Below are 9,641 nucleotides of genomic sequence, written 5' to 3'. Positions count from 1 at the left end.
TAAAAATGTTATGGTAGGTATGTAGGAAGGATCAAACCCGGAGTCATGAGTAAAAATAGGAAAATAAAGTGTGAAAAAAAACCAAACACATCTGCAACGTTAACAGTTCGGCCACCAAGAAAAGTCCATTTCAGTTGTGTAGGAAAAAAAAAACGACTACGGTAGGTCGGCGCGAACGTGAAAATATAATGTGAATTGTCCAGCACGCTAACCACTACGCCACAGAGCACTGCAGCTTAGTTTAGTGATTTTAAATAACTTCACATGAAATAACTACGAAGCCAAACCGGTGTTCTCTTCTCAACTGTTCCTTGTGAACGATCCCCAAACGGTGTTTAGTGGTGGCAGGGGGAGGATGAATTTATTAGAGAGAAAATATTTTACCACTTACATTGATCTTACTGATTTTGGCCGTGACTTCTCAGCAGTAAAACGTATAGAAATCTAAGATTATCGAGGAAATTGAGAAATAATAAGCCTATAACACACCTCAGATATTGTTCTGCCGTTTGTGCATATTATATTTGCATGAGATATCTTGATTTTTAATCCTATTAATGTCAAAATCCGACGGGAAAAAATGAGTTCATTTTATTTATATAGAGAGGATTAAGTCGCTTCTGGTGAAAATAAGCATTATAATCGGTTGAGAAATGGATCACATTGGCGAATATGTTCCTAATTCTATAGGCGGACGTGTCTATGATTAACTATCGATGTTCTATTGTAGACGTGATCGTTTTCCAAACATTAAATGCTGGCCAGAAAGTTACATTTCACGGTATAAAACGTCCGAACTACTTCGGCGACTGGTGGAAAAGAATAATAAAAAACGTGTATTTTTGTTTAGATATGTATTCGGTTAGAAAAGAGAGGGGCGTAGGTCTGCAATCTCGATAAATCCAGGTCTCGAACACGTAATTTTACAAGAGGTTCACCACTTATACAAGCTCGAAGGCTACTGGAGAGTAAATGCAGTGATCAGCACAAAAATTAGTAATCGTCAGTAGTGGTAATTTCGTACTCTTTGATGATATAAGGAACAGAAAAACTATTTGTATTGGACATGAAGACGGATATATTGTAGTTCACTGGAAAGCAGGTAAGACTTCTAAGTTGCACAATCGAGCAGTTCTGAATAAGAAGTTCTTCGAATCCACGTTTAAATTTAGACACGGTTAGAGGGGGGGTGTTGCCGAGGTGTGTGCATATTTGTAAAAGTCCGCCAATAGATTAGAGCTAAGAAAAGCAGTTTTCATGAAAATAACCATCGAGCAGAAACAGGCTAGCAAATTCTCTTCTGTAAAAATAAAAGTTGTAGTGAAGGGAAAATGGGTAAAACCAACCAGATTTCGAGGCGGGTTTGGAACTTTGTCAAGGAAGGATAAGCTGTTGCGAGCAGCTCAGCAAAGGTTGTGTAGCCATACTAAATTCTCCGTCCTTCTTGGCTTTCGTATAGGTGGAGGATTGCATCGGATGTTGGACATCTACTGAAGCGGTAAAATGATCAAATCAGTTTTTTTCCCGGGACAATGGCAACGCATTTTATGTATATGTTCCATTTCAGATCAGAAGTGGAAATCAGACCCAGAAGTTTTTAAAAGTATAATACCCTACTAAGACAGGACTCGGTGATTTTAATTAAAGGCAGGTGCTGGTCAGAGCATTTATGGTGAATGAAGATGTATTAAAATTAACCAGCCACATCTTACCCCATTGCATCACACGCTCAAGATCAGAAAAGTGGGAGAGAAAGAGAAAGAGAAAGAAAGAATGTCCGAGAGATTTTAGTCATTATCGACTTTTGAAGTGTTGCGGTAGATTGTAGTGTCTTCTAAATGTCTACAAATGATCTAGGGATATGATTTGGGGGGCCATTGAAGAATATGAGGAGGGGATGTTGGCCTATGGTGAGGCTCTAAAGTGTACCTAGGTTGATACATTAACCTTCTGATTTCCGCCTATCAACAATTACTCTTGTAAATCTATCAGGGAGAAATGGTTTAATAACGCAGAAAACATTTCCAGGAATGTCCTAGCTGGAGATATTGTGAAGCAGGATTTATGCTATACCAAATCGAAAGCTTTTAATATGTCAAGAGAAACGAATCTTTCATCGAGAGTTTAACAAATCCTGTACGATATTTAAATTAGTAATCAACAGGAGACTTAGGACCACAGAAATAATATTGTGTGTTGCTGAGTATGATTATATAATGCTGAGGTGGTTAAGCAATGTTTATTACGTTTTAGATTAGTTATTTTCAGATGTACATACGGCATTAGTATAATTACATCTTTTTTTATTATAAGGAATGAAAATATAGTTTATGTGTGGATTTGCCAGGTAGGTACATTCCGGAGAGAACTATAGTTTGCTTGGCTTTTGTCTGAATTTCTTGGAATTACTGAAACAGTCTATACCGATAATTAACAATTTACTTATGTATGATAATATAGAGGACACTTTGATTGTAAACATGGAAGGCAGAAGTATATCTGATATAAGAGTTCAGATGCTATTCCAATCAGGCATAGCGTATCAGTATACTGTGCGATAAAGAGGTACATATGATGCATTGTTTGTATTCAACTAAGCTGAGACAGCCGATATGTAGAAGGATCTTAGTATAGACAAAAAAAAGGATAGGCACACTTCTCCGAGAGGTCTAAGAAAACGTACTAAGTTACATGCATAATGTCTGCCAGTGTCACGCACACGGGTTTGTTATTCTGGTAGATATGGTAGGATTTTAATCGACGAATTTTTTTAAATAAAGAACGCAGGTACGACATCCCGTATCTGTTGGAATGCCATTACCGACCACGATGGGTGAGGTTTATTATGCATGTTTCATAAGGTAACATTTTCGATGCATTTTAAAATCAAACTATCTTTGCTTATCTTGTGCTGGTGGAAATGCTTTCAATTAGAAATGAAAATACCTTCGGGTCCGTATAGTAACATATTCAGAAACATCGAATCCTTTAATTTTCTTGACACGTTAGGAGTATTTGTGATCAGTGGTTACATATGTCCAAATCGATTGTTCGGCAAATCGTTGAAGAGTGACAGCCTATTCCTTTTCGGAGCTCAGGCGTGAAACTATTTGCAAGACGTATATGCATTCATAGAAACACACGAAATGCAATCAACACACGTAGATGGACCCGAACACCCCCCATATATATATATATATATATATATATATATATATATATATATATATATATATATATATATATATGTGTGTGTGTGTGTTTGCGCGTGTGTGTATACATATGTAAATTTCTCGTCGCATCTATTGATGTGCGTAGTTATTCTACAGCAACTTAGAAAAAAAACATAGCATACGGGAACATGGACATATAGAGTAGTATGTGTATTTAAATGCGTATCTTTGGAGGATAATTAATTGATTCTAAGAATTTTTTTTTAACATCGGTAAACGTATGGATAATTAATGAATTTGCTTTTATTTCTCTTTATCCAACTGTTCCATCTATAGAAAAAATAATGTGTGATTATTCACAAATGTTCGATTTTTATTAAATATAAATGCTATTTCATATATTTATCAATAATCCTGCACAATATTTCTTTAAAACATTGTAAAAAGAAATCAAAAAATATATTTATTGACCAAATAATTTATTCTTAAATAAAAAATTATTATTACATTGTACCTATTCCCCTTCAGCACAGAGTATGCCAATTTATATGAATTTAATTTTTTTCTTTCTTAAAATCTCGATGATTCATATGATCTTTTTAAATGAATTCTGTGCCATCCATCTCATGTAATAATATTTTAATCCAACATCGGAAAAAAGGTGTATAAACGTAGTGTTTCTTATGCTATATATCAACTCATATTTTTTAAGAGTTAAATTGATGCAAATTACTTTACCTGCATAATATTTTGTTTAAAACAGGCATATTCTTATGGTATATATATATATATATATATATATATATATATATATATATATATATATATATATATATATATAGTCCCGACAATATAAAAAAATACTTCAAGGTGTTTACTTGAGCCAACAACTTTGGAAAGTGTAAATACGTTGTTACGTAATTAAAGTCCACTACTAGTGTAATCATTTTCAGTTAGCCTTTGGCAAATTTAGTTTATTGTTATTTTTGCGAAAACTTGCTCAACACTATTTCTTGGATATGACAAAAATCAAAATTAGAATCAATTATCTGTCCTATTCTAATGACAAAACGATTAAGTTTAATGAGATAAAATACATTCCAAAGAGCTCGTTGGTTTGGCACGGAATAGGTGGGAACATGACCTCCTCATCAGAAGCATCACCATGGGTTAGAAGCTGTCGAAATCAACGGTCAAATACATGCTGAAGCAAACTCCGAGCGGAAAAAGAATAGAATACAGAAAAAGATCAGTTAACAATAACAATGAAAGGAGAATGAAGAATGTTGCGGCACGGCTTTTGGGCTCTGGAGAAAAATATACAGCAAGAAAAGTGAAATAGAAATGTAAATTCGATGTAAACGTCTGAACATTATTAAGAACACTGCATAGGATTGGGTTGAAGTATGCAACGGCTAGGAAAAATACACGAACAAAGTAGCATACAGGAGCAAACCGGAGAGTTAAAGAAAGGTGGTTAAGAAATTATGTTGAGTTTAAGAATATTATATTTACTGATGAAAAGCGTTTAAAGTTTGGTGAGCTCGATGGATGGTGTACTTGGTTGAGAAAGAGTGAGCCTGTTGTACTGAGGAAACGACATATGGGAGGAAGAGTGTTATGGTTGGGGGTACAGTATTTGCTAATTAAAATATATGGTAGAAGTGGATGAAAGGACGACAGGACAGCGAAAGCTACAAACAATTGCTGGACGAGAAAGCCCTACCAAGGAAAAGAAGAGAGATGGGGATGATTTCGTTCTACAGCAAGACAATTGAAGCATCCATGTTTCAAAACTCATGAAAGAGTTGATGGCTAAAGTGAATATGCCTACTTTAGAATGACCTGCAAAAAGCCAAGATCTAAATTTAATGGAAAATGTTTGGGAAATACTTGCTCAAGTTGTATTTAATGGACCTGAAATAACGAAAGAGGCACTGCTATTGGAATGAATACCAGATGCCAAAAAGCAACTAACAAAACACGTAGAGAGGTCATTGTGCATATGTTTGAATATTGTAACGTAAGATTGATAAAAGGTATTGAGAAAAAAGTGATATTACAGACTATTTACAGTTTTTCAACGATGTTCTACAAAATGTCGTGTGTGTTTGTAAATAATGATGAAAATTAATTACTTTTCCTTACCTATTCGATGCCATTCCATTTTTATTAAAGTTATTGTCTATATATGTTTATGTTATCCTATTGAAGAAATTTCACAACGCTATGGCTTTGGAAAGTCGAATACTAAAGTGCCTGAAAAATATTGCCAGGCTCTCTCTCTCTCTCTCTCTTTATATATATATATATAAGTGAGATAAGACACAGATAAAAATCCGATGAAACTTCTGATAGGTATAACTAGAGATAATACTTTCAGGTTGATCCTAGCTAACAATGAAAAAGCTCAATATTTAAGAATAGAGCAATATATAAATTTAGTTGTAAAATTTTAATTATACTCTTTCCGATAATGGACTGCCCAGGTTGTATAAAATTCCCCCTCCCAATAATTATTTTCATATAACTATCATTCCCCACCCAAAAAACTGTTTTCAATATGTGTGCTGAAAAGCAAAATACGTGCCTTTTCACAGCTGAATATTTTGCTAACCGCATTCCGTTCCTCTTACGATATGATCCATTATTGAAAATTCACGGATCAAGGAAATTAATATAACCCCTTCTATATATTTCTTTTGTCGGCAATAAATTCTTAACTCGAATATATGTGTCCATATTTTGATTTTCAGAATTTAAATTTAACAAATATATATATATATTTATATATATATATATATATATATATATATATATATATATATATATAACATAATATAGGGAAACATACGCACACGGACTCACCACATAGTGTGATATATATATATATATATATATATATATATATATATATATATATATATATATATATATATATCACTATGTGTTTAGCGCGTGTGCGTATGTTTCCCTGTGTGCCTTCATATGTAAAGTAGTGTATTCATAAATATATACATATACGCATATATGTATACAAATATATATATATATATATATATATATATATATATATATATAGTGTTTTATTCTTGGACGTTTATGCATTTTTTCTTAATATATGCATGTTATATGTATTGAAAATAATGATGAAGACCCCAAAAAATCAATATTAATTTTCTGTAGACATAGTTTTCAGAATGATTTCACAGGAAGGAAATACAATATTGTTGCATATATTTCCAGTTACACGTAATTTAGAGATATTGCTTTTCACACTGAGTTTGGGCTGATTACCTGACCGCAAAATTATATGCATATCTCAAATTATCCTATATTTCATTGAATACCCTAAAAACGTTTTAGTGAAAATTGTTTTGGGAAGATTTCTTTCTGCAAAAAGCAATGCCTTCTGTTTATAAGCAGTACGAAGTATCTTCACATTTTAGCGTTAGCGACATTGCGTTGACAAAACAAACAAATTATTCAATTTAGCACAGAAATAGATTAAAGCAACATATCAGAGCTGGGAAATATAGTTTCTTGAATGTTCCAAAACACAGGATTGTCGCACGATAAGTGAAATTTCACGAGGAACCCTTGACAACGCTATTTTTTCAGAAATTACTCAAACAATATCACGGACATGGACAACGTCAAGTAGGTTTTATATTTCGTAGTTTTCTAATGAATGTGATATTCAATGTTAGTCTAATAAAGTGTTTTATTATTAGATTTTTTTTGATTGCATAACAGAGAAGTACTTTCAAATAACGCAGGTATTAATTGTACTTTTTTGACTTAACAGAACTCAATGTAGAGAGATCAAACCATATAGTAAATTATGGCAGACATTTAAGCAATAAATCGGTAACTGTTTGATCGATTAACATTATAATGTCGGTTAATTGGATGAGAAAATAGTGGCATATAATCGACTAGGTGACTATAACAACACTCATATAGTCGATCCATACCTTGTTAGTCAGTTTTAGTTCGTTCGATCACTGATGGTTTTAATCTTTGTCACAATTACAAGGACATGTTATCGTTGTAAGAAACGAGGCAATTGGTTGCTACTTTAAGAGAAGTTTACAAAAAAACTCGTAAAGTATTTACCACAAAAGGCGGCGATTTCATTGTTTTCCTCTTTAAGTTTGGGCTGTTGTGCTTCAATTGGCAAACCCTCCACCCCACCCACATTTCATTTGTTAAATATCTGACATTCGAGGACAGAAAAAAAATGGAGACTGCGAGACAGAGTTAAGAATTACTGAGCTAGTGGATGCATATATCAATAGTAATGAAAGAAAACAGATTGAGAAAGAAAGAAAGTGATTAATTTTTGCTGGAATTGATCTGACACATTTTTTTAAAAAAAGTATTATGGTATCGGATATAAAACTGGTAAATGAAGAAGAAATATGTAATCTAATTAAGAGATACACCATAAATGCATGTATTTTAGTATTTGTTAAAATTTGACTTTGATGTTATAGTCTGTATTTGTTATGCTTTTTTTGTTAAATCTAATTATATATTTTTAATTATTTACTATAGACTGCCATCTTCCCAATTATTTTGTAGCGTAATATTTTGGTTGTGGTCCATAGTTATTAGACTCATTGTTCTATTTTTTGTGTTTAGCTTGCAAAACTTGAGAAACATTATGCATTGAACATGTAACTCGAGATTTTTGTTTATATAAATTCTTTATATTAATTGTGTACTACCATGTTTACATGATCAATTATCGCCGATTTTTAAGGCGTTTTACTTATTATTTAGTGAAATACCCTTATTATAAGTTTCGGAAGTTTTCAGAAAAAATATATTGTTTCACTAAATCAAATGCTTTGTGTTTGTTGGATTTTTGCAATGATAAAATTAACCGAGTTAGTATTTTTCTTTTGTATTTTAAATTTTGTAAAAAATAAAATGATAGTCTCTCTGTTCAATTGCTAGTCGTAATATATAGTAAGAAATATTAAAAACCTTCTAAAATTTGCTGTAAGCCTTTAATCCATACAAGGATTCTATATTATTCCGAGAGTTTCACTGAAATTGATTCAGCCGAAAAACTTAAATGCTTATGATTTTGAGATTAATGATAATGCGTCTTCCGAAAGATTTTTTTGTTGTCTGTTCTTTCCCTAACTCTTCAAACAAGCCGTAATTCTTGGTCTTGTTTTATGTTGTTCCAATTCTTTTTATTTTAATTGTTGTTTGTTCCAATATTTATTGAAATTGTAAGATTTTTTTGTAATATGGACTGGTGTCATCGTAGTTCAAATTGTTGGTGATGTTCAAACATTTAGTTTAAATCTTCAAATAATTGTTTTAACTGTGTTTTAGAACTGTGATTAATTAGAAACTTAGTCATGTTACTTACAATCACCAGAGATAAAACATCCGCCAAATAATCTTAGTTTCTACAAGAAAAGGGAGCAAGTTTTTACTTAATGACAAATAGAATAGAAAATATATTTCAAACGATCCTTGTTAAACGCTAAAAAATACCAACTTTCTATTAGTAAATACATGTATTTCTTACGCTCTTTGTTATTGTTATCAACTTAAATTGTTGTTTTGAATAGATAGCTGTAAAAACAAATTCTTAAACCGGATGTGTGTAGTCGATGTTGGTATTCCTAGTTTGCGGTTTGTGTCCCTTTCAACGTTTGTCTTATATGGCTACCAGCCAGTATTTATTGGCTCAAAAGTCAATAATAAGAGCGTAAATACCTGTATACACTCACATATATTACATCAAGTTTTAGGATATATGTTGTTAAATAATTTACCTCTAACAATACGAGATAATACTTGATAATCCGAAAAATATGCGCATTACTTCATGTTATATATTGTCCACTTTGATTCTTAAGTATATAGTAAAATTTTTTTAATATTACACCCAGAACATAGAAACGCCTACGAGTGAAACCGGAACAAGCAAAAATGGAAATGAACTCTTATAAAATATAAATAAATTAGCATGTTGTCGCTTATTTTCTTTCTTAAAAACAGACAAAAATAGATTTAAGAGACACTCTTACGTTTCAGAAAATCCAGTATTCTAAGAATTTTCCTGTGCTTATATATGTAGTTCAAAAGATACACTCTAGTTCACCTCAGATGAAAGTCAGTGAAGTAGTGCAATTACAATGCAATCTCCCTATAATGTGTGAATTTAAAACAGGTGCATTTAAAATTTAAAACAGACTGCCAGGTGAAAAATTTAAAACAGACTGCCAGGTGAAAAAGACTATATAATTAAATCCGCACTTATCTGATAGAGTACATCCTAAGATATGCAATACATTAATTTTTTTATTATGTAAAAAGGGGTTACATTTCGTATACTGTTTTTAATAACAATATAATAATAAGCACTTAAATCGTATTTTAATTTTTATTCGTGAAAACAACATCTCATGAAAAAATAACATACTTTATGCGCAGCAA

This window comes from Euprymna scolopes, chromosome 17 (genome assembly GCF_053919585.1).
Source record: "Euprymna scolopes isolate OS-2025 chromosome 17, ASM5391958v1, whole genome shotgun sequence".
Classification (NCBI taxonomy): domain Eukaryota; kingdom Metazoa; phylum Mollusca; class Cephalopoda; order Sepiida; family Sepiolidae; genus Euprymna; species Euprymna scolopes.
The sequence above is the reverse complement of the archived record's forward strand: the minus strand, read 5'-3'. Positions refer to the sequence as shown.